This window comes from Schistocerca cancellata, chromosome 5 (genome assembly GCF_023864275.1).
Source record: "Schistocerca cancellata isolate TAMUIC-IGC-003103 chromosome 5, iqSchCanc2.1, whole genome shotgun sequence".
Taxonomy (NCBI): Eukaryota; Metazoa; Arthropoda; class Insecta; order Orthoptera; family Acrididae; genus Schistocerca; species Schistocerca cancellata.
Window position 1 is genome coordinate 98,706,058 of NC_064630.1, and position 26,360 is coordinate 98,732,417.

Genomic DNA, 26,360 nt, shown 5'->3' on the forward strand with positions numbered 1-26,360 from the left:
TTTTGTGAGGGTCAGTTATTCAGTATAATTTAATGGGTTGACACAATAACTTTTCTATAATCATAAATACTCATTAAAGTGGTTGAATTTGGAGGGTATCGCATACTTCGGTACAGTAAAGCCTTTAATATGTTCCGTTACAAGGTCCGTGGTGTTTTCTGATGAAAGCCGATCTGCGTCGGTGTCAGTGATGGCCACTGAGCTCATCATACAAGATTGAAGACAGACTGTGGTCTTACTTCATTATCAGTATTATCTTTTTCTCCTGTGCCCGCTGTAGTCGAGTAGCAAATACAATACTCTTCCAGCGATTGACAACCATTCGATCTGTTGTGATCTAATCCTTTAGTTAAAGTGACGGTTAGAAGGAGGCCAATCCGTCTGCGTGCTAGACGAACTGGATTTAAACCTCGATTCATGCTCTGGGGTGCAATTTTGTATGACAGCAGGAACACTCTTGTGGTTATCCCCCGCACCCAACCCGCAGATTTGTACGTCATTCTGGTGATTCCACCCGTTGTGCTGCCATTCTGAGCAGCTTTCCAAGGGTTGTCTTCCAATAGGATAAAGATTGCGCACATACCGCTGTTGTAATCCTTCACACTCTGCCAAGTGTCAACATGTTTCCTTGGCCTGGTCGATCACCGATCTGTCTCCAAAAGAGCACGTATGGGGACATCATCGGAAGACAACTCTAGCGTCATCCGCAAACAGCATTAACCGTTCCTGTACTGATCGACCAATTGCAACAGTCATGGAACTCCGTCCCACAAACTGGGATCCGGCACCCGTACAGCACAATGCATGACCGTTTGCATTCTTGCATTAAACTTCCTGGCGGTTACACCGGTTATTAATGTACCTGCATTTCACATTTGTTGTGGCTTTTTTCGCGCTTACATTAATCTGTGATCCTGCAATGTTAGGCGCTTAAATACTTCACCCAGAAAAATTTATTCTCGAAATTTCATTACTCTACACTGTTTATTTATTGGTGTTGTGATTTTTTCCCTCACGTATTTGCTGTCTGATGGAATTACACCTGAAAATGGTAGATAATTTTTGTATAATATTTCTACGAAACGTTGCATGTAATTCACTGGCCATCACATACTATTTCAACCCGACAGGGAACAAAGTAACTGGTTGTAAGCATCCTGAACGGTGAACGCAACCTGACAGAGACCAGGTTTCAAGGAGCGTAAAGCAGCTGCTGCTGATTAAAATGAAGCCAGGGTCCTGGAGGGCCTATGGGTACTGACCGACCGCCGTGTCATCCTCCACCAACGGCGTCATTGAACGTGATCTGTATGGGCGTGGGTTCTGTTAACCACTCTCCCGACCTTTGTCAGTTTTCGTCATCTGGAACCGCTACTACTCGGTCAAGTGACTCCTCAATTGTTTCAGTCCTCTCGTCAAGAATAAATCCCTGGTAGTGCCGGTAATCAAATCCGATTCCTCCGCATGGCAGTCTGTCCTTCTGTCCACTTATATACGAGTTGGACTCTTCGGGACTGATGCTAATCATTTACTGTGTCAGGCCAGATTTATTAACACTGAAATGAACTTAATATTGTTGGAGTCACTGGCAGATGAGTTACTCTTAACAAGCTGTAGCTTGATTCAGGTATTCAGAATATATGCAAGGCTCTGTGCAGTTGTAAGATGAACTACGTTGATCCTGTTAGGAGTTAATTTCTCATTCAAAGCATGAGATGTATAGTATGGAGTGGTAATTATCCGAAACTTTCTTTACTCTCTGAACCATTATTGCATGCACGGAGCAACTAAACTTCATAATTTAGGAATTGCACGGATGTAGGCAGTGAGATGCACATTTAAGGCTTCAAGAAGACTTTTAACTAATTGTCAGTTGCACGTTGTCCAGGATTTTGGGAGTTTACGCCTCCGTTTGATGGACGGTTCGCCCGAGTGAGAACTGCATTACCTGTGGAGCGCTCTGGAAAGCAAGATTAGAAAAATTGTTTGTGGAACTCAATGATTCAAAGAGAATCGCCACATGCTGGAGTTTTCTGTTGTGATTACTAAAAAAAGGTTTTGGCAATTTTTCTGCTAAATATTTTCTCAGCCACTTGCTGTCACATATAGCGTACTCTCAAATGGGTTCACTGTAGTTCGTGAAACTTGCGTTAACTTTACATGGAATTAAATCATTTTCACGTGCTACAATTGTCAATGTATTGCCCGCCCCCGTTAGCTGAGTGGTCAGCGCGAATGCTACGCCAAGGGGCCGGGGTTCGATTCCCGGATGGGGCAGGAGAGTTTCTCCGCTCAGTTACTGGATTTCGTGTTGTCCTCATCACCATTTCATCCCCATCTCCGACGCGTAAATCGCCCAATGTGGCGTCGAATTGCAATAAGTTCTTGCCCTCGGCGGCCGAACTTCCCGGCCCACAATGCCGTACACTCATTCCCATTTTTTTGTCAATGTATTAAGCATTGGGGAGTGTACTTGTAAAAGTGTTTCAGAGAAATTTTGACAGATTCACTGAGTTTATACCATACATTATTTACGTCGTACATGAAACATGAACTGAAGTCACAAGATGGAGCGAAAGTTCCTAGAGATACAGCATCGTAGCATAGCAGTCAAGTCACTCTCTAGCAAGTTTCATTACTTGCATAAGCGACTGCTGCTAATGCAAACTAAAACGGAAAAACTGAGACATAAGGCAGCTGCTGCTATGACAGAAACAGCGTGATAACACTCAATAAAAATTTTAACAATTCTTATCATCTATCATAAGTAATCAACAGAAATAGAAGTCTAAATATTGATATTGTTCTTTAAAATACGAGGTGCATTCAAGTTCTAAGGCCTCCGACTTTTTTTTCTAATTCACTAATCACCCGAAATCGATGAAACTGGCGTTACTTCTCGACGTAATCGCCCTCCAGACGTACACATTTTTCACAATGCTGACGCCATGATTCCATGGCAGCGGTGAAGGCTTCTTTAGGAGTCTGTTTTGACCACTGGAAAATCGCTGAGGCAATAGCAGCACGGCAGGTGAATGTGCGGCCACAGAGAGTGTCTTTCATTGTTGGAAAAAGCCAAAAGTCACTAGGAGCCGGGTCAGGTGAGTAGGGAGCATGAGGAATGACTTCAAAGTTGTTATCACGAAGAAACTGTTGCGTAACGTTAGCTCGATGTGCGGATGCGTTGTCTTGGTGAAACAGCACACGCGCAGCCCTTCCCAGACGTTTTTGTTGCAGTGCAGGAAGGAATTTGTTCTTCAAAACATTTTCGTAGGATGCACCTGTTACCGTAGTGCCTTTTGGAACGCAATGGGTAAGGATTACGCCCTCGCTGTCCCAGAACATGGACAGCATCATTTTTTCAGCGCTGGCGGTTACCCGAAATTTTTTTGGTGGCGGTGAATCTGTGTGCTTCCATTGAGCTGACTGGCGCATTGTTTCTGGATTGAAAAATGGCATCCACGTCTCATCCATTGTCACAACCGACGAAAAGAAAGTCCCATTCATGCTGTCGTTGCGCGTCAACATTGCTCGGCAACATGCCACACAGGCAGCCGTGTGGTCGTCTGTCAGCATTCGTTGCACCCACCTGGATGACACTTTTCGCATTTTCAGGTCGTCATGCAGGATTGTGTGCACAGAACCCACAGAAATGCCAACTCTGGAGGCGATCTGTTCAACAGTCATTCGGCGATCCCTCAAAACAATTCTCTCCACTTTCTCGATCATGTCGTCTGACCGTCTTGTGTGAGCCCGAGGTTGTTTCGGTTTGTTGTCACACGATGTTCTGCCTTCATTAAACTGTTGCACCCACGAACACACTTTCGACACATCCATAATTCCATCACCACATGTCTCCTCCAACTTTCGATGAATTTCAGTTGGTTTCACACCACGCATATTCGGAAAACGAATGATTGCACGCTGTTCAAGTAAGGAAAACGTCGCCATTTTAAGTATTTAAAACAGTTCTCATTCTCGCCGCTGGCGGTAAAATTCCATCTGCCGTACGGTGCTGCCATCTCTGGGGCGTATTGACAATGAACGCGGCCCTATTTTAAAACAATGAGCATGTTTCTATCTCTTTCCAGTCCGGAGAAAAAAAATCGGAGGCCTTAGAACTTGAATGCACCTAGTATATTGTAGATATCCAGAGAAATCGAGGGATATAACTGAGCAATACGAATCCGCGCAGACCGCTAGCCACTTGTCGCCAGGTGACAGTGACTCATGAAGAATTTTAGAGAAATGTAATTCATCCATGAAAAAAGTGGCTCGCAAAATACTTATAAGATCGATTCTTGAGTATTTTAATTAGTCTGCGACATTTACTAGGTTGAGCTGATGCGACAGACAGAGAGGGTCCCACGGCTACGGCGCGTTTTACTGCGGGATCGTCTGGTGGACACGAGAGTGTTACGGAGATGTTCAACAGACTCACATGCTAGACACTACAAGACATAAGTTGTGCAATCTTGAAATTCTAAAGATTGTACATTGCAAGGAGAATCGGGCAACATATCACTGCATCATACATCGGTCTCGCCAAAGAGGAATTAGGGCTCATACGAAGGTATACCGATGATCGTTCTTCCACACACAATTCGCAAATAGTACAGGAAACGCGGTAGATGACGGTGGTAGCAGAACTAACCTCCACTACACACTGCAAGATGGCTTGTGTGACATACATGTAGATGAAGGGATTCAAATCATCATTCGTCCTTACAAGCTTAAGACTCCTGTTCCTTCCACCCATATTGCCTCTTTGTGACGTAACGGCTGACCTTAAAAAAGAAAATTTTTGCCTCGTTTCGTGAACAGTACATGTCTTATGACAGCGTATAATGCTCAGAAATGAAATAACATTTAATTTCATTTTGTGTCAGTATGTGTGAAACGCTGAAATGTATGTAATCTACACTGAATAACAAGATAAAATCTGTACAAAGAGTCTGTTATCAGGTGATTATATGTAAGCGTACCGAGAGGAAAAAAAAAAGATTTTTTTATCTCCTCACTGTTGCGACTGCTGCTGCTATTACTATTACTATAACGATAATGTGAGTTGTGCGTTAACTGTTTTACATTAAAAATTATCAAAATATTTTTTTGATATAGACTCCATATAACGCCCTTCATTCAAATGGTTCAAATGACTCTGAGCACTATGGGACTCAACATCTAACGACTTCAGTCCCCTAGAACTTAGAACTACTTAATCCTAACCAACCTAAGGACATCACACACATCCATGCCCGTGGCAGGATTCGAACCTGCGACCGTAGCATTCTTGCGGTTTCAGACTGACTCGCCTAGTACGGCTCATCCACAGCGGCCGGCTGCCCTTCATTCAAAGTTATAGTAAAAGTGTTCATTTTTATCAAAGTTAATTATTTCAATATGGACGCTTTTCGTTTGTTTCGCGTCATTTCATGCGTGACTAATGTAATTATATTCGGTAGAATCTGCAGTCAGTTTTATTTTCCCAAGTCCGATATTAATCTTAAATAATGTTTTCCGGAAGGATAACATCGTTTTTTTCGGGGTCGAATAACAATTACTAAATGTATCGTCTTCCAGCCTAGCTGTGGACCGCAGCTACTGTAAAATGAGTAATAAAAGAAAATCATAGCATCATTAATTACTCTTGACTTTTTCATGCGAACATTTACAAAATATAAGAAATTTTCGTTGACATTGCGCCGAAGATAGAATTTAGGATTGTTCAATTATGTATATTCAAGCTAGGCGATTAAAAGTGTATGAAACTAAGTTATTTATCACATCATACAAGGACTCTAATGTATGTTAAATCTATCAACGTAGTCTGTTCATAAAGTAGTAAAGCACCACACTTACTACAGTTCGCGCTTCTTTTCTACTTGGTCCACTTCTCTAGAATCGGTACGAGTAGGGGACTTTGGCCCTATACCGATTTCATGTTCAACGTCTGTATCTCGCATTTTGAGACATGATGCAGTTTAACCATCAGCTGCACTTTTTTCTGCAAGGGAGACCACTAATAGGATTGCGCATGGTACTTCTGACTTGTTGGCTGCCTTTTCTCCGTTCCCACATTCCTTTCATTTATTTTAAACGAACTTCAGATTAAATTGCTCCACTTTCCTTCTTCCGTTTATCCTCTTGGTAATCTTGCCGTTGTAGAAATTTAGATCGAAATATCTTCATGTTCCGTACATCTTCATGTGTGATCCTTTCTAGATTTAGGCCTTCCACTTCCTTCCCTCCAATCCATTCATTGTGTTTGTTTTTGCTTTATTACTGTTTCCAAAAAATTCAAATCTGTTTCTTATAACTAACTATACCATTTTCGTATGACCTTATATTTTCAATTTTAATTTCCTAATGTCATCAATATTCATGAACCGCTCGATCTCTTGGTTAGTTGTCACTATTTCTTATTTTTTTATTTAGTCTGACACATTTTGCGCATTACCTACTGCCGCACATCTGACAAAGCGCACAAAAACACGAATTATGTGCCACTATCCACAATTTGAAGAAACGTCGAAACAACACCCATACACGTGACAGAATTACGTAAACCACAAATACCATCACGTAGCTGCACAAAACTTCTTTCGCAGATAGTAGAGAATTACCATACAGTCAATTGTTTTTGTAATCTTACAAAAAGGCGCCATTCCACCAGAGGCATTTATGCAGCACCCCTTCGACATCGTAATTTTTAAAAATAGGTATTTCTTCTACACGACGGAAGAACCACACTGTCATTCGTCTGAAGTCAGGTAGAAATACTGTGTGAAAGTGAGTTGCTGGACATGGCCTGACTCATATTTGCACCGCACCTAATTTCATTTAAGTTTGCCAAGTCACTCGTAACGGATTAACATAGTGGCTGGCATTTATCAGTAATTGTGGAATATAGTAAAATACTAAAGTACACATCCACTCCTTTCCTGAGGGCACAGTGAAGTATGTGTTACGAGTGGTTCTGGGTAGGGCTTAAGAGCTCTTCATGTTTACGCCTTTGTGGATGGTTGCTGAACTTGAAAGGGGGTGAAAACAGGTGCCAGTGCATAGATTATTTCTTTGGAACAGTGTAGAGAGATAATGGCTCTGAGCACTACGCGACTTAACTTCTGAGGTCATCAGTCGCCTAGAACTTGGAACTAATTAAACCTAACTAACCTAAGGACATCACACACATCCATTCCCGAGGCAGGATTCGAACCTGCGACCGTAGAGGTCACTCGGCTCCAGATTGTAGCGCCTAGAACCGCATGGCCACTCCGGCCGGCAGTGTAGAGAGAGGTGGGAGGGTTTGGGGGGGTGGAGGGGGGGAAGGCTAGCTTACATCCACATCCAGTGATATGTTATACTACCATTATACTCCGATTAAATTAGGTCATGGGCTATTGGAATATTTTTGGCATCTAGCCTGTTACAGTCAGTCTGTTGATGAGATCTTCTCCTCTTGTCAGCCAAATAGTAACGATGAAAATTTATTCTACCAGCAACATTCGAACCGCCAACCTAGGGGTTGAGTGCCACAGCAACAGTGGCTACAGAGTACGGATTTGAAAATAATCTCGAATATTCCGTTACTATGATGTATGTACGAAGCGCAAGCAATGATAGACGCAATAGAGGTGTAAATGTGACAGTTGAGGAAAGCTTTGTATACAAAAACGCTCCTATGATAAGCTTGTCAAAACGCAGCGCCAACTTATTCCAGCCGTGGGTCGTGGGACCCTACTCGACCGTTGGTATGTAAATATATTCTTGCCCGCGGTTGCCTCTGGAGAGGTGCATGCCCCGAATAAAGTCCTCTCGCCTTATCGCTGCCACATCTCGGCCCGTGCCGCGTATTAATCTTTCTTCTTGCAGACTGATTCCGGGCGCGCTTTAAATATTAATGTGCCTTGACGGACGGCTTCGAGAGTGACACAGAGCATGCCGAAAGACTGGACGCATGAGTACCACCACGCACCGTTGCCTCGGACCAGTCACGCTTACCACTGTCTGGTATAATGTCCAGCCTAAGAACAACATCAAATGACTTGAGCTTTTCTCTGTAGCACAATATGTCTCTCCAGAATGGTAAAGGCCCGTTTAAGTAAAGAAAGTGGATGCTGCGACGCACAATAACTAGTTTTACCACGGCCATTCTCTTGAGCAGGCTGTAAAAGCAGCAACTACTCCTACTCCAAGAATGCAATGAGTTGGCAATAAATAAACAACAGAAAGCAAATAAAGTCCGGTCAAACGACATTTTTGAAGTAGAAGTCGTCTTTATGGTATTGCTTCGACTGTGATGTAGATGATTCATGTGACACCCTGGTACCGGAACGGCCAACACTACATACCTCATACGCCCCGGGTTCGTAGTCCTGTTTTTAAGAGGAAGGACAATGCCATCATTAACAAATTCCGAGCATACCTCAAGGCAACCAAGAAAAATGACCCCTCCAAATACGGTTACTGTGGAGCTGAAAAGGAAATCCTGCAGTTTTTACTGAACTGTGTAAAAAATAAAGAGGCGAAGGGAGAGCAGACTATACGAAAAACCACGAGGGGACTTGAAACATCCCATTAGAAAAACTTCATAAATGACAGTGCTGGAAAACCTCTACGTTATTTTTGATTTTCAAACAGCTGAGCAAAACTGAACGTACTCAGACATTCACTAAACTGACACACAATAATTTTAGCGCAACACAATCTGATTTTCAATAATCCCTACAAAACAATGGCTCTGACTAACAATAACCTATACCTTTCATGAATCACTTACCTCACAAAAATCTTCGTTATTCAAACTACCGCAATACAGCGAGCGCCAATACTGCCAGCTAAACAAAAGATTCTAACTACTGAAGGCACTAACTACTGATAGGCATAGTTAGCAAATGACAGATTTTGATAGAGAACAAACAATGTATTTACCTTAATAGTGTTCAAAAGTCATAATATATATATCATTTCATGACATCCAGTCTTACAAATTTACTCTCTCTAATGGACACACGTCCAGATCATCCGCTCTCAAAACTACGCTATCTCTCTCCCCACATCCACCACTGCTGGCGGCTCACCTCAAACTGCGCAACGCTATGCGCTGTTAATAGCCAACTGTCCAACACTGCAATAGCAAATTCCAACAATGCAAACCAGCCACAGACTGCACACAGCACAGCCAGTGATTTTCATACAGAGCGCTACGTGACGTTACCAACATAAAAACCTAAACAGCCCACTTACAGACTTACACGCTATTGTGGCAAACTCAGTAGCTTTAGTTGAATGCTGCGCTACATTTTCAAGGGACTCAAACGTATGACACTATTTTTCAACATAGTCGCCAACACCCTGTAAACAACCATTGTAAAGTTGTTCTAAACGTTGAGTTCCTCGACGATAGAAATCAGGTCCTTGGTCATGGAGTCTTTCGAATACCACTGTCTAAACTTCCTTGTAGTTGGATACTATGCTATTGCTGCGAATCAGTTACTCGATTGCCTGGACACCGTCACATTAGGCCCATGTTGAAGGCTTTTCTTCCCGATCACTATTATCCACTTATGTGTGGCCTTCGCCATGTTTTTGGCGCCATTTCCTTGTGATCCATATCGGTACGCCTCCTCAATTTCACGGTAAGTGTGTGTGAAATTTATAGGATCTGGCGACAAGAATATTACTTTACTTAGATTTTGAAGCACACTTACAACTGCCAGGACGTTCCACTCCCACACTTTGATGCACCTGTTAACCGTAGCGCAGCAGAAATGTCTCTGCAGGAAGCCCAGAATATTGACTCTCTTCTGACAATGTGTAATTCTTGTTGAACAATGTTCTTGCAGCGGGACGACATGAGTCACTGTTTTGGAGTCCCCTCGCAAAAATTTTTAATCATACTTCATTCCGATCATTTCAAAAATCATCTACATTTAGATACCTTCAGTTTGCATTTATCTTATGGCCGATTACACAATTTGTTAATTTATGGAAAGCTTATCTTTGAATGTTATGATGTTCCAGGTCTTTATATTCGCGTAAATATACTATACAAATACTAGTTTTATATATATTTCACTATGATCGTGTTGTCTGTGTAAAGGAACAACATAATTTTGCCTTGCGTATCAATCTTTAAGTTGGTGCTATGGGCCATTGCTTAAACCATTTAAAATAAAATATATAATAAATACGAAGGCTATTTGAAAAGTAGATTCCGATCGGTCGCAAAACTGAAACTAGCGTGAAAATCAAAAACGATTTATTGGCAACAGCCAGCTACACCCTCCTGCCAATTTTCTACATAGCCACCGTTCCGACTTAGTCATCTGTCTTAGCGTTGTACCAACATTCTAATACTCTCGTCACAGAAGGCAGCCGCCTGCGCTTTCTGCCAATTCTCTATGCTGATCTGCAGCTCGTTGTCTGTTCCAAAACGTTGTGGTCATTGCCAGCGGTTCATATGAGTAGAGAAGAAACTCAGCAGGAGCCAATTGTAAGCCGTATTGTGGGTGATCAAACACTTGCCATCGAAGACGCTGAAAGAGTATCTTCATTCTTCCTGTAGAGTGCGGCCGAGAGTTGTCACGAAGAAGGAACCGTATGGCAGTTACGTTATGTGACCTGCATGACAGCAGGCGAAATCTCTCACCGAGGTGTGATATTCCTGGCTGTCGCCGCCAGTATTTTATTTTGGTAGAAGCTGGCCTTGATGCAGCTTGATACACGTGAAGTAGCATATACACTACTTGCCATTAAAATTGCTACACCACGAAGATGACCTGCTACAGACGCGAAATTTAACCGACAGGAAGAAGATGCTGTGATATGCAAATGATTAGCTTTTCAGAGCATTCACACAAGATTGGCGCCGGTGGCGACACCTACAACGTGTGGACATGAGGAAAGTTTCCAACCGATTTCTCATACACAAACAGCAGTTGACCGGCGTTGCCTGGTGAAACGTTGTTGTGGTGCATCGTGTAAGGAGGAGAAATGCGTACCATCACGTTTCCGACTTTGATAAAGGTCGGATTGTATCCTATCGCGATTGCGGTTTATCCTATCGCGACATTGCTGCTCGCGTTGGTCGAGATCCAATGACTGTTAGCAGAATATGGAATTGGTGGGTTCAGGAGGTTAATACGGAACGCCGTGCTGGATCCCAACGGCCTCGTATCATTAGCAGTCGAGACGAAAGGCATCTTATTCGCATGGCTGTAACGGATCGTGCAGCCACGTCTCGATCCCTGAGTCAACAGATGGGGACGTTTGCAGCAGCATCTGCACGAACAGTTCGACGACGTTTGCAGCAGCATGGACTATCAGCTCGGAGACCATGGCTGCGGTTACCCTTGACGCTGCATCACAGGCAGGAGCGCCTGCGATGGTGTACTCAACGACGAACCTGGGTGCACGAACGGCAAAACGTCATTTTTTCGGATGAATCCAGGTTCTGTTTACAGCATCGTGATGGTCGCATCCGTGTTTGGCGACATCGCGGTGAACGCACATTGGAAGCGTGTATTCGTCATCGCCATACTGGCGTATCACCCGCCGTGATGGTATGGGGTGCCTTTTGTTACACGTCTCGGTCACCTCTTGTTCGCATTGACGGCACTTTGAACAGTGGATGTTACATTTCAGATGTGTTACGACCCGTGGCTCTACCCTTCATTCGATAAGTGCGAAACCCTACATTTCAGCAGGATAGTGCACGAATGCATGTTGCAGGTCCTGTACGGGCCTTTCTGGATTCAGAAAATGTTCGACTGCTGCCCTGGCCAGCACATTCCTCAGATCTTTCATCAATTGAAAACGTCTCGTCAATAATGGCCGAGCAACTGGCTCGTTAGAATACGCCAGTCACACTACTCTTGATGAACTGTGGTATCGTGTTGAAGCTGCATGGGCAGCTGTACCTGTACACGCCATCCAAGCTCTGTTTGACTCAATGCCCAGGCGTATCAAGGCCGTTATTACGGCCAAAGGTAGTTGTTCTGGGTACTGATTTCTCAGGATCTATGCATCCAGATTGCGTGAGAATGTAATCACATGTCAGTTGTAGTATAATATATTTGTCCAATGAATACCGGTTTATGATCTGCATTTCTTCTTGGTGTAACAATTCCAATGGCCAGTAGTGTAGTACAAATGTGGAGTGAGGTACAAGCGACAGATGGTCCCGTGGGAGAGTCCGCCAGTTGTACTGAACTTGCTTCTGATTGATCGGCACGCTCGGATGCTAGGCGCAAAACGCCTAACTTCTCTTATTAATTATTTATATGCAGTAATTATTTATATGTATTCATGTATTTCACTAGTTTTGAAAAATACAAGAGTAACAATATTGGAACGAAGTGCTTCGGACGCCTTCCGGTCGCTTTGGCGCGCCTGGGAGTCGACGTACTTCGGTTGCACTATTCACTCTGTTTCGGGCGTTCTCAAGGGCCGGACAAGTATCTTTGTTTCGGGCGTTCTGGAGGGTCTGACACGTATCTCAGAATCGTGCGTTACTTAGATGTGAATATGTAGTAGTCACGCTGTTTCGGGTGTTCTTCTGAGATCTGTATCGAGCGTAGCTTAGTTGTGAATGTGTAGTACTCACTCTGTCTATTGCGTACAGGAAAGAAGGGCAAGTGTACCGTATTTCGGAAGTTGGATGGAAACGTCACCATACAATTAAGAAAGCTAATTCGAGTGTTGTAAAATACAGTGTAAATGTGCGAATATTTTAATAATAGTCAAACAGGATACATTAATGAGAAGTGTCACCTACCAGCATCGTCAGCACTACAAATCTTGCCCTCGGTAGATACAGAGACTAACCTGGGCAAGTGACACCCCCGCAAAAAGCACAATCACAGGTTATAACTGACAGCGTAGCGGCCTCCGCCGAGGAAGATCACACGACTGACGTGCTGTCTTCTGCGCTGGGGACACAACTTTAGAAGACGACAGGTTGTTGGAAAGAGCGGTCAGAGACTCTTACTCAATCTCTCCAGATCTCTCCAGCTTCCAGATCTGACTTCCAAAGGGGCACATAATTTTTCAAGGTCCCATAACTCGTAGGAGATAGTATGGCTCAAATGGCTCTGAGCTCTATGGGACTTAACTACTGAGGTCATCAGTCCCCTACAACTTAGAACTACTTAAGGGGCTCCGGAAAAGCTCAAAATCATGAAAAGTTCAATTTTTACTTTTTTGCGTTTTCTGAATCGGCAGACTATTACCTTTTAATAGATATATAATTTATTCAATTCCGAAGACTACAACTATTTCTAAATTTTTTTTGAAATGTGTTCTACATGGGCGTGACCCACTGTGGCGCTGTTAAACTGCTGTCAAATGGTGTTATTATTAACGTCCGTGTTCATCAGGTACACTTTAGTGATGTGAGATAAAGTATGTGTTGTGGCTAACCTATTTTCAGAGACTTAGCAGCACCTGAACTGTTGAAAAAGTGTATTCACGGAAAAACTCAAAACCCCAATGAAAGTGTAAATAGTGTTATATGGTCGAGAATCCCCAAGACTGTATTTTTTGGAATAGAAACACTTCACTTTGGTGTGTATGATGCTGTTGCGACTTTCAATGATGGAAACATTGTAAGGTGCAAGGTATTTAGAAATATGGGAATGAAGATAGGTTCTAACATGGTACGAGCGATGCTTGCTTTAGACAAGGAACGCCTTCGGGCTGCAGACAGGGCTGTAAAGAGTCTAGAAATACAAACAAGAGTAAACAGGAGGAGGAACAAGAGGAAGCTGGAGGAGGAGTTTGCAGAGGATGAAGATAATCCATCCTATGGACCTGGAATGCACTAAAAAGTTAATCCAATCTTTGTCGCTCGATTCCCAAAACTTTTATTTTCTCATACTAATTACATGTTTTCTAAGGATCTTCTAAACATATTTGTTTAAAACTTTCAGTAAATGTTACACAGTACCTTCTGCATAATTTAACACAGCCTTTTTCCAAAAAACTGTATATTTTTGAATATATAAATAAAAAATTGCAAAAAAATGTTGTGAATTTTCATTACGATTGAAAAAAAATCATCTTTAATAACTGAACTAAAATTTTGTAAAATCCCTGTGTTAAGTTGTAGCCCATATTCCAATAAATAATCTGTAAAAAGTTCAACTTCCTACCTCAAATACTTTGTGAGGAAAGATGTAATTTATAAGCGTTATTTTAACATTGCAAGTATAGGGCATTCCGGAGCCCCTTAAACCTAAGTAACCTAAGGACATCACACACATGCATGCCCGAGGCAGGATTCGAACCTGCGACTGTAGCGGTCGCGCGGTTCCAGACTGTAGCGCCTAGAACCGCTCTGCCACCCCGGGCGGCCTAGGAGGTAGTATTGTTTAGGCTTATTACGTGCTCACCATGCGCTCAGAACTGAAAAGAGCGACATCATGCGATCGACAGGCAGACTAGAGATACGGCCCAACACGTATGTGCAAAGTTTCATCGGATTTTCGCAGTGGTTTCCATTTCGCGACGGATCGGAACTTACTTTCCGAATAGCCGTCGTATATCACACGATACCGCTTCTATACAGGAGGTGGCTAAGGGGCGGTAGAGCAATGGCGCTACATTTAAAGGTAGCTGGTTCGAATCCTCTTGGTAGCTGACATTTTCAAGAATGGATGAGGCGTATAGTTCCTGGTTACTAGAATCCATAGCCCTTGCTCTGGTTTTAATTGAAAACGTCTCTAGTGTGTCTAGCGAGTACTTCCGTTAGCTGCTGCTTTATAAACGGACGTCTCGGTGGTTCAAATTGAGAGAATGACGCTGCGTACCGGAACTGAGTTTCAAAATATTCGTACTCTCACATTGTGGGCACCACCACTCATAGCTCTCACTACCGGTAGGCAAGAGGATTAGGGAAAGTAGCATCCCGTCGGTGACAAGAGGAAGAATGAGGAAGTAAACTGCAGGTGTTCTTTTCAAAGAATCGTGTTGACAGTTGCCTTAATTGATTTTGAGAAAGCAGGGCAAACCTAAATCTGGATGACTGTACGGCCTGATCCATTTCACTCCGAATTGCAGGAATCTTGCGTTTTTTTGTGAGGGTTCAGTTTTCTGTCATCTAAAGTTAATATCTTCTGCAAATTCGCAGCTGTGACAAACAAGCGCTTCTGGGATTTTTTTAGGGTCAAAGTTACCGTAATGTAATAAAATCACTCGATTCTAGACTCATAGTTCTCAAACTATTCAAAGTAAAAGGTGGTATCTATGTGCTATTTATTGATCATAAATTATGCAATTTTTATCAAGTTTCCTATTTTTCTGGAAAACACACTTTTAATGGAATAAAAATTACGCCATGTTGCTCATCATTTGATTTAAAAACAGTACTAGTAAACTTTTAAGTGTTACAGTATCTTCAATGGAAAGCCCTATAAAAATTGAAAAGTAACTACAAACAGCGGCCTCATCCGTGAATCATACCGAAGCCGTTGTCGATCGCATGCTGTTTGTGCTTCACGGTGGCCCATGGCAACACAAATACAAAGTGAGCATAAATATTTGTTACTGAATTATTTTTCAAACAAGGGTCCCCATAAAATTTAATAACTGAAATCAATGCGTAATAGAAGGCCTGTCTAAATTCAATCTTTATAAATGTTTGGTTTACGTTTGACAGAAGAATACAAGTTTTTCAAAAAAATTGCATTTCTGTTATGTCATTGCTGTATATTTCGATCGATAACAGACATTCAGCTTCAAAATGATTTGTAGTTCACCTGATATTCGATACAAGGTTCTTGAACCTCGCGAGGTGCAAGCAACTTTATGGTCTCCAATTAGGCGGCTAGGAACCCAGCCAACACACACTGTTAAGTACCCCACCTGGTGGACAAGTGTGTCTGCCCTACCGACAGACTTCCAGTTGTGCAGTGAGGTGTTTGACTGTGATTCATCGATGACCACAAAAGAGTGTGTCTTCACGTTCCAACATTGTAGAAGTCACAGCTGCGTGCGGTCGGTCGGCACGTGGGAGATCGGAGAGATATGCGCTACGTTGTCGCGATAATGACAGACACCTCTCCCAACGTCTCACTCTGCTTTTGTTCACTGCCAGATGTCCGTAGACACTCTGTAAGCACCTATGATATCTGTGAAATTCTGGTTTTCCTCCAAAAGAAACTCAATCACGTCTCTGCGTGGAACACACCTCAGTTACAGACGCCATTGTGAAGGCTACATATAGTGCCGCCACTTATCGGCACTTCATGAAACTGTGGAGAATGAAGCGGGAATATACCACCATGTCCCAAAATAAATACCGCATTTTTTCAAACGAAATTGGCCGAGAAAAAAAGTTTTGCATTGCGTATTGAACGCACCTTGTACATTAGACTGTTCGCGTTGATGCACCAACAAATCGGGCAACTCAGTCACGGTCTGGTCATGGTTTCGTCTAAACACGAGAGCTCATTTCTGCGCTCCTGCCACTTACCCACGCCGACCCATCTTAAAAGCACTAATTTCATGCCACTTCAGTGGCATGATCCACGTCAGTGACCAAGGGTCACGTGACCGCCAGGTACCAGTTCTTCACCATCTACAGCGGTCCAAAGCGAACCACTTTTCTCTTTTAATGGGTAAGTAATGTTTTGCCCGACAAGCTCGTAACGGTCGAGCTGCTTCCTGCTCCACCTTGCTATGGCCTGTGTAACAGGGAATTTTGTAGTTGCAAGAAGGTGCCCCTTTGCACGGTGGCAGACAGCTCGTGACAGCGCAATGGGTGTGGCAGCGACTACCGCCACTGACAAACATCCCAGCCGCGTCGTGCGTTACACTCCAGTTGGCGTGCGCCGGGGCACACCTTCACAAATCCTCGCCACTGCCAGGCGCCGCCATCTCACTGGAGGAGAGCACAGGAGAAGAGCCCCTAACGGTGGAGCTGGATGGAGGAGGTCTAGTAAGTACGCAAAGCAGACAGTTTACAAAACCTCGTTTGACCTACCCATCCCAGAATACTGTTCGACTACTTGGGACCAAAACCAAACAGGACTAACAGTGATTGTTGAACACGTAACACGAAGAGCATCACTTATTATGAAGTTTAATTTGGTTCAAATGGCTCTGAGCACTATGGGACTTAACATCTGAGGTCATCAGTACCCTAGACTTAGAACTACTTAAACCTAACTAACCTAAGGACATCACACACATCGATGCCCGAGGCAGGATTCGAACCTGCGACCGTAGCGGTCACGCGCTTCCAGACTGAAGCGCCTAGAATCGCTCCGCCACTCCGGCCGGCGGGTGTTAAAAATGTATTCCATGTTTTGGGAAGTGATAGTACGGACCAAAGAATAGCAATGGCCAAAAGATGTCTACTAGTATCAAAAACACACCTTAATTTGAGGGAGAAATTTCTGAGAATGTACGTTTGGACGACAGCATTGTATGGTGGTGAGTCATGGACTGTGGAGAAACTGGAACAGCAGAGAATCGAAGTATCTGGGACGTGCTACTACAGGAGAATGTTGAAAATTACCTAGATTGATAAGAAATGAGAAGGTTCTCCGCAGAATCGTAGAGGAAAGGAATACATGGAAAATATTCTCAAGAAGAAGTAATGGGGTAATAGGACATCTGTTAAGACATCAGGAAATAACTTAGATGCTTCTAGAGGGAACTCTGGAGGATAAAAACTGTAGAGGACGACAGAGATTGGAATACATCCAGTAAATAACTGAGGACTCAGGATGCAAGTGCTACTCTCAGATGGAGCGGTTGGAACGGGAGAGTAAATCGTGGCGAACCGCATCAAACCAGTCAGAAGACGTCTGAAAGCAGAACAAGACAAACGCGTCCATTTAATACGGGCTCTAAAACGCATACCATAAGGGATATGTGTACATGTTCATCTTCCGCTGTGCAACACATCTCTTTTACTGGAAAGTCTTTGCTATTGCAGACAACCCACAGAATTGAGTAAGCAAATGAGTAAATAAATGAGAACAAATTATTCTGTTATTATGAAACAGCAGGTCTTGTAATACACCAAAGTGTTTTAAATATGGTGCGAATGTAAACATCAGGCTAAACTACAGATCAGTGTGTTACAACAACCTTTATTTCGAATTTGCATTCGTCTGTTTCGCCAATTCACAGTAATAGAGCAATGTGCCCTCATTTTTATACTGCATTCTGCAGGTCGTTTGCGGTAACAAACTGCTTGTAGTAGAAGAGACGCGTTTCAGAGTAGCGAAGAAGAACGAGTGCTCATAGTTCTTGAGGAATGCATTTTGGAGCCTACGTGTCATGAATGTTTTCGACTTGTTTTGGTCCGTTTTATTATCTTTCAGTATATGGAATACCTTTTTCAAATGGTTCAAATGACTCTGAGCATTATGGGACTTAACATTTGAGGTCATCAGTCCCCTAGAGCTTAGAACTACTTAAACCTAACTAACCTAAAGACATCGCACACATCCATGCCCGAGGCAGGATTCGGAACTGCGACCGTAGCGGTCACGCGGTTCCAGACTGTAGCGCCTAGAACCGCTCGGCCATCCCGACCGGCATACCTTTTTCAGCACCCTGTTTTTGAGCGAACTGACGTATACGTTTGGTCCGCGGGAGATCGTCGTGGAAATGTAGGAAAGCCTAAACTGGCAGATTGAACTGTCTTGGGAAAGTCTACTTATAATGTTGGAAGAAAGACCATTGAGAAATCTGTAAAATGTAAATGTCGTGTGACTAGGGCCTCCGTTAGACCGTTCGCCGGGTGTGAGTCTTTCGAGTTGACGCCACTTTGGCGACGTGCGCGTCGATGGGGATGAACTGATAATGATTAGGACAACACAATACCCAGTCCCTGATCGGGGAAAATCTCCGACGCAGCCGGGAATCGAACCCGGGTCCTTAGGATAGACATTGCGTCGCGCTGACCACTCCGCTACCGGGGACGGACGAGAAATCTGTGAGAAATACAAGAATATACTGCAATCTCCAGTAGGACAACGAACACAAGAGTGGATTAATTTCAACGTCCAAAGCGAGATTTAAGCACTCATTTCGTCGTCCTCTATCCATGACTGTAACGGGAGGACGGCTTAATGAGTGGTGTTGTGGGATTTCCCCCTTGTCATGAACTTCGGCGTGGTTTGCAAAGTGTGGATTTAGTATAGAAGAAATGGGGCATATTCACCGTAGCACAGCCGCTACTCAGCCTGTTGTGGTTGTTGCTTTCGTTCAAAATGGTTCAAATGGCTCTGAGCACTATGGGACTTAACATCTAAGGTCATCAGTCCCCTAGAACTTAGAACTACTTAAACCTAACTAACCTAAGGACATCACACACATCCATGCCCGAGGCATTCGAACCTCCGACCGTAGGGTTGCTTTCGTGAGCCCGAGACCACGCGCCAGATTTTGTAATGAATATCTTATCCTAACCACCTTTTCAATGTTTTTTGAGCACTAGGCTGCAGCAGGTAAACGAACAGCGATCATGTTGGAACAGACGACATGAAGGAAATGTTGGCGATGCTAAACCACAAAAACAGAAGCAAGTAAATATGTTATTAGTTTGTATTTCTAATGCAAAAAGGAAATTGAACAACTGACCTGTGTAGGTCAGAGCATTTGGCCTTCCGTATAAGATAAATTATACGTTAATTAGCCCATGCACGTCGTTCTACGCAACTGAATATATGAATTACGTGTGTTCGCAAACGCAAACACTGTCTGCCAAGGACACGGTAATATGCAATGTTTATTGAAGCTCGCTGGACGCTTGTACGATCAGAAACACAACAGTCGATAAATAAACCTCTGCACTACATGTTCCGTTGGAGCAGGAGAGTAGAATTATTTTTTTCTGCAAACGGTAGTCCACTCTCGATGCCGTAAAGTATCACAAATCTTCGCCGATAATATCGAAGGTAAGCATTGGAGCCGTTGCGCTCTGCGTTTGATATCTTAGGTTACCGTTTTTTCCCCTTCTCCTTTTTTAATTTTCCGGCTTCTTAGAGTGCGAGCAGGGTCAGCAGTATCTCGTGGGGCCGTCAGCTGTCCGCGTCGAGGGAACGCTCGCAGCTTTATAAACACGTCCGGCCTTCTTAGGAAATGCACTCGGCGCGCCTTGATTAACTTCTGGTGCCCACGCTCGGCCCGCGCCCGCTGTTCGCCCGCCGGGCAGTAAACTCACTTTGCCGGCCGGCCGGCTACTCCGGCAATCGCCTTATGCCTCCGGACGTGGGTTACTCGCCCGCCTGGATGGATCTGTACGGCGAGGCCGACTGACGGACGTAGGGCAGGAACGCGGGGCGCGCCCTAATAAATGGGACGATCAAAATGTCGCGGGGAACGTCAGCGTTGATGCCTGCTGGGTCGCACGGCCCCTAAACTGGAGTAATAAACAAAGGGAGACACGTTTAAATTAGCTGTCCCGGCTACAGAATATCTGTCTCGACATTTCCGCCCGCATTTGGACTCTGGGCCAGGTGTTCCACTCTGCTGCGTCTAACAAGTAAGCTACAAATCTCTAAAGCAGTCCCGTAACCGCATAAACGGAAACATGTAAAAAAAAAAAATGTACTGCTACCTACGCACGGTGCGGAGGCAGAAGACAAACAAATGTGCTTACTGAGGAATACGTACGTCAAGTGCAGTTTATCTGCTCCGCTTGTAAGCACTCTGGCTTGTTTCTATAAACATAGCTCTTTACAGCCAATTACTTTTACTCATATCATACTTAAGCGTCTAGTTGTGTTCGAAGACAACGCACCATTGTAGCGTAGGCATATCGTTGGGGTACACACGTGCAGTGTACGCAGCGTCCATTAAAATTCTTGTTTATCTCATCACGCGGTAAAATTTTGAACTAACGGGTTCACCACTATTGCACGTATTACGTGATGAAGGCAACTTACAATAAGGTGCAAAATTTTACATGATTACAGAACACAGAAAATTTCTAATGGGAACGTCCTCCAAATCTGTAAATTATCGAGGAATTAAATTAGTAAAGTACACTAGTCGACGTGAACCACTACGTTTATAGACTTCCGCGGCCACTGTCAATGTGTACAAAATCATTTCGCGTCATCACGAAACACAAAAATAGCTAAAATACCGATGTTTTAGCAGCGGTCTTCTGGTGATGATGTTCCCGTATATACTGATTTATTTCGATGTCAAGTGGTTACCGACGTCACATTCTTGGATACCACTAGACAATTCGAAGATTGCAATGGATGGGTGACTGTACGGTAGTCAACCCCATACCGAGATAAGCGTATATAGAGGAAGATTATCACTAGAGCCTAGTAGTTCGCCGCCCTGAAGACGACCGCAGTGGAGACGATCGAAACGTCGGTATTTTACTCATTTTTAGTGTTTCATAATGACACAGACTAATACCCAAAAAGATTTTATGATAACTACTATTTGCAAATGATAAAGCCATAATCCAAGTCAGAGAAAATAACCTCCAGCTTGCCATACATTTAACATATCGTGTACGTGCAAAATAAAACCTTAAAATACAATTACGTAAGGCAAATGTTTTGGTCTTTCAGGGTAATATCCAAATGGTCGAATATAGTAATTAACAATAAAATAATTAAGCAGTTTAGGAGGGTCCTATATCCTCCACATCGGAATATTTTTGACATTGTTTCTAAGCTTATTGCTTAGCGTTACTGCAGAATGTGTGTGTTGTATGGATGCAGCTACCTCTAGTTTAGCCGTATTCAGCGTTTAAAAGTAACATTTGTCCGCTGACAATGCTTTCTGAATTGTGATTGTCGTCTCATGCGTGAACTTGTCGTAGCACAGTAGTAGCGAATTGGAAGTAATGAGTTGGCATTGGTCGTCCGTAGGCGCTAAACGCCCTCGCCTAAGACGTGTGTGTTTGTTGATATCAAACTATTCGCGCCGAGTTCTCACGTTATTAAGTGCAGAAGTAGTGAGGTGGCAGCTGGAGTCTGTCGTTATAGTCGTTTGGCCGCCCTCGTGTGAGACGTGCATATTCGAAAAATAATGATTTGAGTCCAGTCAACAGCATCGCGTTGTATGGTCTAATAAGTTTCAGTGAGAAGCGATTAATGTTATATTGTGGCGTATGTGTAATTGAGCTGATTTGAAACGAGTAATAATGTCAGCTAAACTCTGCAGAGTGCGCTTCCTGAAATTATCGGCAAAAGAAAGATTCTAGTTGGATATTTGGAGATGAAGAGGAATAATGTAAGACATTTTTACTCCACACTATCGACCGTCATCTTATAATGTGTCATATTTATATATTTGCTCTCATATATGAGTTACGATATTTAAAAGTTGCACAAATTCCAAGCCATGTATGGGACAATAAACAAAATACATAACTACTAAAGCCGAAAACATACAAAAATTAACCATGAGGAAACTACGATCATACCACTACTCTTGTGTGGAAGTGAGAGATGGGTAAATAAAAAGAAAGATGACAGCAAAATACAAGCAACAGAGAAGAGATTCATGAGAAGAGTGAAGAGCTACAAAAGGTGAGATTTAAGAAGCAATTAAAATGTTCGTAATTAGTTAAATATACATACCACATAAATTAGGAAATTACGAAAAATGTAGTTGGAAAGACGGAATAGGCAGATACCTGTATCTAAGACGACGACGACAACGACGATGGCTGACTGCCATCGTGAAAGCCTACGAAGATACAGTGTGAGCTGTCACGGTACGACCAAGCTTGTGGTACGTCTCAAGTTTGTAACTGCGACTTGTGAATCCGACGTGCATTTCACTGTATGTATAGAAGTTTCCCTGTGTGCCGCTCCGGAACTTGGAGTTCCATCGAAGTCCACTGTTATAAGTGTGCTACCAATGGCGCTACGCGAACAAGCCCCAATGAAAACTGCAAGGTTCATCTGGCCACTGGCTCTCTGCCATCCCTTTCCAATTTTGCAGCTCTCCCTCGGTAGCGTGACAGTGTTGCCTCGCACAGAATAGACAGAGAGGAGTGCTTGGTCACCCACATCTTCAAGGTTGTATTCCCAGTAACAAATCGACGTACATGAAAGAAATGCTGAGTAGCTCGAAAACTGTCGTTGCCTGTGAATTGGTAAAGGAGGAAGGAAGATTGGGGTTCAACAGAGACGAAACACAAGTTCAGATTGAAGAACAGTGGGCCAGGCATCAGATTTAGATTAGCACACACGAATAAAGCTTCCTTCAGTACAGGAGCTCTACCGGTACCAGATACTGATTTTGAGATGAGAAGGAAGTTCCTGAAAGCGTGCGTCTGGAGCTGTACATGTAACGTGAACCATCAGAAAACTAAATACGACGACGCGTAAACATTTTAAACTGGGATACTATCCAAAATTAATATTAAAAGGACAGATAAAGTACGAAATGAATACAGGACAGGATAGTGAGACATGTGATACAGTATCTGGAAATAGCTTCGTTTGGTCCGAAAGGAGCAGAAGAGGGGCAGAACGGTAGGGGCGTACAAAAACTACAAGCAAAATGCAGCATAGAGGATGTTTGATATAGCAATTAAATAAAGGTGAAAAACTTGGCACAAGATGGGAAAAGATGGAAGACTGTATCTAACCAGTCGAAAGAGTTGAAGAAAGTGTTAAGCCCATGAGAGGGGCCTTTTCTAAAGGATCCATGGCAACATTCGCCGTAAGCGACGTAGGGAAGCCACGAAAAGCCTATATCTGACTGGCCTGATGAGGAATCGAAGCCCATTGCTCCCTGATCCGAGTTCAGAGCCACCTCGCCAGCTTATGGAATGGTGCCCACCCTACTTCAGGTGAACAATACCTACATGAGTTTTTGCCAGTTCACAAGATAGCTAATACACCCTCGAGATCAGCTGTTAATCGTAATAACGAACGATTGTTTCTCGTCCAGCCGTTCAGGAAACTGCATGTGCAGACATGTTGCAAGAGATTCAGCAAAAAAGTAGGGCTTGCAGAAAGATTTCTTCACCACTGACATCTCGACCTCGTGGTCGCAGGAATGCAAGTACTGTTCGTCACGCAACATTAAAATGCTTTGCAGCCTCCGTCTTTCACCGCAAGGCATGTGTCAGCAAGAGGCATTACGCGTTGGCGCCATCATGTTTCTCTGTGTTGTTGAAATAAGGCGCAGTGTTGACAGTGGCATGGACCGTGATGCAACCCAAGTGCTGTCCGTTTTCTAACGAAATAATCTCTGAAGCAGATGTATGGAGAAAAACTGACCTTGTTACTGGAATAAACTACTCTAGAACTGGTAGTATTTGCACACTGTAGGCAGTTTTCTTTAAATGAGAACCACACGCTCAAACATCCTCCTGAGCTTTTGAGAAGATCTTTAATATGTGATCTCAAATCAATATGCACAATATACACAACCTGCACAATCTGTCAGTTCTGAACAATTATTTTACATAGGCCTCCTTGTTTTCTCCTGTGCTGTATTGCTGTTTATGACGATAAACCTTGTTTTTAAAGAACTGAATGAACTGTGTTTTTCCCATGTTCAGTGAGAGATCGTCAACCGAGAAATAATAAATAAAATTTTACTGCTCCACACGTTGTTGGTTTTTTGTCAGGTTTGATTACAACACTTGCATCGTTCTCAAAGAGCGCTATTTTCGTTTTATTTGTATCAGACAGAAAGTCGTTTCTATATATTGATAACAGGAGTGATCCCAGAAATTAAATACGTGGAACGCCAGTAGCAATCGTACCCACTCAGAAGAAGTATCAGCATGTTAGGTTTGTCTAGGGGAGAGGTGCGAAGGCAGTGAAATACACAACTCACCGCTAATGATTGAGGCGGATCAGCATAACGCTTACGCTCTTAGATGCCATGTTGGACTCATTTATCCGCTCTTCGGTTCTTGCCTTCCACACACTTTAATCACGTTTCCCGCTAAGCACTGAAATATAGGCGCCTACCTATCACTCCGATTTCTCTTCTGGTTGCTTTTGGTTCTTTTTGTCAGTTACTGCTTAAAACGCGGTTTAGTTCTTTGAGTTGTCCAGCGAACAATGCATTGTTGTGCAACAATATTTGCGCTTTCGCAACCCACATTACATGTAATAATTGCAGAAATCACACCAGACTGGAAGAAGGGCAAACATTTAATGGAACTGTCGTCTGTCTATTGTAGAATCCCAGGAATATTCCGAGCTTGAACATGATAAGGTATATCGAAAGGCACTGCCCTAAGCCAATAGACATTTATTCCAAGAGCACTGGTCACTCGAAAACCAGCTGGTGCTTTTCTCGCAGGATAACCTGGTAGTCATGGATCAAGGTCAGACAGAAGCACTATTCTTGACTTCCGAAAATAATTTGGCATGATTCCACACTTACTAGCAAAAATACCATCATGTGGATTATCAGCCAAATTTATGAGTGAATTTTTGGATCCTGGGAAGGAACTAGGCAGCTTGGTAACCTTGAATGAATAGTCATCGCCAGAAGTAGAAGTAGAAGAAAAAGAAGAAGTGTGTTGTGTAAGACACATAGGCAAAGAAGGTCGGTCTCCCACCAAGTTATCCGTAAATATTAACTACTCTTTCAAAGCTGTAGTTACTAGAAAATGATATGAGACGTGAGGTAGCGTGGAAGGAGGTACTGGACCCAGACTGTGTACCACAAATATTCGTCCTGGTCACGTGGTGGATTTATGAGGCTCCTGCCTCAGACTCATTAGTTGGTCGATAGGTTTAATTGTAGTGGTGCATAATATTGGTGAGATGTTACGTATCAGTTACCTTACCCCATTGGTGTAGCTTTTCAGTACCCTAGAGAAATTTATGACCTAGCCGTTTCAGCAAGAATAATTAACGTAGGATATAAATAACGCTTCTGAAACGTTAATCTGAATGTATTTCCGGCAGGGTGTGACAATTGTAATAAAAACGCTCTTCACAATAGAAATTCTCTCACGATGCCTGCGACAATGATGAAACTTACACAAAATTGTCTATCTGGATCTCACTTTATTCTTCTACACTCCTGGAAATGGAAAAAAGAACACATTGACACCGGTATGTCAGACCCACCATACTTGCTCCGGACACTGCGAGAGGGCTGTACAAGCAATGATCACACGCACGGCACAGCGGACACACCAGGAACCGCGGTATTGGCCGTCGAATGGCGCTAGCTGCGCAGCATTTGTGCACCGCCGCCGTCAGTGTCAGCCAGTTTGCCGTGGCATACGGAGCTCCATCGCGGTCTTTAACACTGGTAGCATGCCGCGACAGCGTGGACGTGAACCGTATGTGCAGCTGACGGACTTTGAGCGAGGGCGTATAGTGGGCATGCGGGAGGCCGGGTGGACGTACCGCCGAATTGCTCAACACGTGGGGCGT